This window comes from Rhipicephalus sanguineus, chromosome 9 (assembly GCF_013339695.2).
Source record: "Rhipicephalus sanguineus isolate Rsan-2018 chromosome 9, BIME_Rsan_1.4, whole genome shotgun sequence".
NCBI classification, from domain to species: Eukaryota; Metazoa; Arthropoda; class Arachnida; order Ixodida; family Ixodidae; genus Rhipicephalus; species Rhipicephalus sanguineus.
This window is the reverse complement of record NC_051184.2, coordinates 56441460-56445677: the sequence shown is the minus strand read 5'-3', so window position 1 is coordinate 56445677 and position 4218 is coordinate 56441460.

Below are 4218 nucleotides of genomic sequence, written 5' to 3'. Positions count from 1 at the left end.
CTTTCTCTGCACAGTGCACAAATCTTACCTAGATAATGGCAGCCGTAAAGACAGCATTAACGCTGTATCTACTTCCCACTTTCTTTAGCCTGTGACATGCAATGAATGTAAGCAATACCTACGAGTGTTTTTTTCTCATTGCTTTCTGCAACCATGCTCGGACTTAGCATAACGACTTCTTTAAACATTCCGCGATAGTGGCCGCCCTGTCTTGCACGCCCTGTCCTTTAGAATAAATACTTACCAACTAGCTCAGCTCTCTGTTATTCTAAACATGGTTTATTCCACAGCCCTGGGGAAGGTGTTGGAATGCTTGTTCTGATTACAGACTGAAATGTTGCTAATCTTGTGGGTCCTTATTTCTTCTTGGGCACCTTGTGCACTTGTTTCAGTACATGTGCTAGGTCAATACAAATTTAAGTGAGTCAGGATATGCACTTTAAATGATGTCTTCAAGTAAACACAAAAGCGAGCTTTCCACATTGTAACTTTTATTGGCATTTCAGAAGCAACACAGCAAGATGACCAAAGGATGTACCACTTCAAGATGGAAATGGCTATGGTTCAAAGATATATTTTAGCGATGTACAACAAGGAAGATATTGGGATTCTCGTTGCATCGATATATGCGATCTGCAATAGCAATGTCCAAAGCTTAACGGGCACTTTCACGTAGAGAGCCTTCCTTATACAGCACTTATTCGCAAAATTCTTGCAGCAACATGTTCACATCGTACAAGTGCGCATTTATCTCTCCATCGAGAAATTTTGGACCGCAAGGTTGTTTACTGCCACTTGAAGAAACACCGAAAGCATGAAAGCCTCCAACCCGATAAACAGTAACAAGAGTAAGGTAGCCAACATAAGAAGGTGCAATATGGAGAGAATTGAACATGCTTTTCTAAAGAACAGAAGAGAGCCTAAAAGCAGTGAAGAGAAAATTGGGCACAGGCAAAAACCAGATGTATGCACTAAGAGAAAGGCAAGGCAGTTTCACTACCAATATGTATAAGGTTGTCAAAGCAGCTATGATTTTCTACAGAGATCAGCCAGGACAACAATGGTAGTAATAATAGTAGTAGTAGTAGTCCAGACGAATCTCACCAGCAATGGCAGGTGAAGGAACGAAAACTGCTTGTTAGAAGAATTGGCATCTGTTCATCTTAAAACCGCTTCATGCACAAAAAAACACCCTAGAGAAGATTCTGCCAGGAGCAAAGACACAAAAGCAAGAGAATTATGGAAGCTTTTACATAAGAAAGCAAGAAAGTTTGTGTTGTTAGTGATACATAAGCAGTTTTATATAAGACTGAGAAACAGTTCATTGAGTGTGTGTTATTGTATTACCCCTGATGTTCAAATGGATGTTTGTTGCGCAGGCACGAATTGATGGTACACGTGTGTGTGTGTGGTTTCTGGGAATTAAAGCACCTGTGAGTGGCGCCCTGTCCAGTCATCTTCTCTCGTGGTGTGCGTCTTCTTTTTTTTTTTGTGTCTAAAGCAGCTTTACATAAGGAAAGAAAGCCTTAGAGGGAATGCAGTGGGGCAAAGCAGCCGGTTATGATCAGGGGTGTTGCTGTACAGTGATGCTATTAGTTTTCTTGTGCCCTTTGCCGCCATCAGCCATCTGCCACTGGTCAAAAAATGCAGCCCAGGAATTTTTCAGCAGTGCCAGACGGCTATGGCGAGGAAAAGCATTAAAAAAAGTAATAGCATTGCTCTGCGATAACACGCCAGGTAACAGCAGATCTGTTTAAAGACGGGGGCACACTGTTCTTGAAAAACTGGCCAGTTTGTATATGCAATGCCTCTTTACTGTGAGCGTACTGAAATCTTTGAAGATGTGAACATTGCCCTAATTATTATGTATGACATTACTATACAGTTTTATGTACTTATAAGCTTTGTTTATCAATGTCTTGTATTAATGTATTTTTTTTGTTTTCGGTACAGTTAACTTATGTACCTATTTGTAATTTGTATCCAATAATCATGTGCAGGGGGTCATGGTATGGTCTCATAACCGAGGGACCCTTTTCTGTATAGTCCCTTTTTGTTGTAATCATGCTTTGCAAAATAAATGTTTGAATGAAAAGGGGCATCAAGAAATTGAAAAATTAGAAGCCGATCAGCTTACTCATAACTGCTAACAAGGTATTTGCAAAAGTAATAGCTAATGGAATTAAGACCACCTTAGAATCCAATCAACCAAATGAGTAAGCAGGATTTCATACAGGCTACTCAACAATAGACCTTATTAGCACTGTTGATGTTATGGATAAATGCATGGAATATAACCAACCCCTATATATAACCTTCACAAATCATGAGAAAGCATTTTAGTCAGTTGAAACCTCACCAGTCGTGCAGTCATTGCAGAAATGGTGTGTACACAAATTGTATACAAAAATACTGGCTAAACTCTAGCTTGCTGAGCCGTAGGAGTACATATGTAAATTTTATTACATTGTTATAAAACGGACAGTCGACACTGCCACGCCAACTGTTGTTAGACAACCGTTGATTAAAACATTTATTCATGATCTACACGGTGTGGCTGCAGCATGGTGCTCATTGCAGCACATTTGCTACAGTAAAATCACCAACTATAAATGGTATGTCTTTCTCTTGTCTAACCCACACAAGATGTCTTATAAAACTTCCAGTGTCTATTTTCCATGTTCCTGGGATGATATAGACCAGGGGTCTCAAACACGCGGGCTGGACCTTTCATAGCGGCATACCCACGAATGACTGTCTTTGTCCCGCACTTCTTTTTCTTAATAGTCTTTTAGCAAGCTACGGAAATATGGTACACAAATACGGTAAGGCAGTACGGTAGCGCTCCTCCTTTCCTGCTCGTTGTGCTTAAGCCGCTCCCAGTTCAGGTGACAGTTCAGGAAACTGTGCATCCTTAAACGACAGGTTCCTCGTTAACAATGTATAGGCTGACAGGCAACAATGATGCGTGACAACCGCACAGTAACTTTTGAGAAAGCTTTTGTGGTGTTGGGTTGCCTTCACCGGCAAAAGCACAACGAGCGGGAAAGGAGGAGCGCTACCATACAGCCTTACCGTATTTGCGTACTATATTTCCGTAACTTGCTAAAAGACTCTAATAAGTATGTTTATGAGCTACAGAGACGCGACTGGTTTTAAGCATTTTTTTCATGTGGCACCCCCATGTGAGGTTGCAGCGCGGTGAAACATAACCGTGGAACAAAAACTGTATATTTCAGAATCAAGGTCCAGATTTCAGTCATGGAGATCTCTCGAGTCCTGCTGTCAATTCCCTCGAGAAATGACCCACATATGACATTTTCTTCAAGCTATTGTTGAAACTAACTAAATGGCAGATACAAGAATGAAGCATCAAGTTGGCGATTGCAAGTACGCAGCATATTGTTTAACTGCACACACAATAAACTGTTAGTGCGTGGATGTTGTGAAGGCTTTTTAAAGATAATTTAAACTTTAGGGAAACTGACATCTATGGTGACTTGTGCGTGCTGTCGGGAAGAGCCTTTTTTTCTTATAATTATTATTAATCAAGTGGTGTCGTATCTACAGTTATCAGTCTCGTCAGTGAGCGATTTCCAGCTGCTTCTTTTTCATAATTCTAAACATTCTTTGGATGGCACTAAAACAAACAAGAGCCTTCTTTTTTAAAATGATTCCTATTGCTCCCTTTCCATTATATCTACAGGAGGCCTGCACTGAGCTCACTGCACTCAGCACACTGAGCCTGCACCGAGCGCATTGAGCTCGGCCTGCCAGGCGGCGCTAGCAAGTGCCTACATCTGGTCATTGTAGCCGTAGTCGTACAGCGATCAGGCGTACAAGTCTGATGTCACGAGAAAAAATATCGAAACAATACGCACGGCCAACAACCTTGGTTGTAGTCCTAGAATGAGGACCACGTGGACGACCACGGCTATGGCAGCTGCCGCCCTAGTGTTCCTTGCTCATGACATCATGTGATTACCTCCTATAGCATCAGAGCTTTCATACGCCAAAGCTTAAGACGGCAGACTACGCAACTGCTGTTAGAAGCAGAAGCAGTCTACGAGGCAAAACATGTGGTATTGTGCAACGTGGAGGTGAACAAATATCACATAGCAACGTTCGCTGGACTAGTTCTCCAAACAACGCCGGCAGACAAAGACATGCATGGGCTAGGAATCGCAGAAACTGAGAAGTTACTGCAGCAACGAGCTT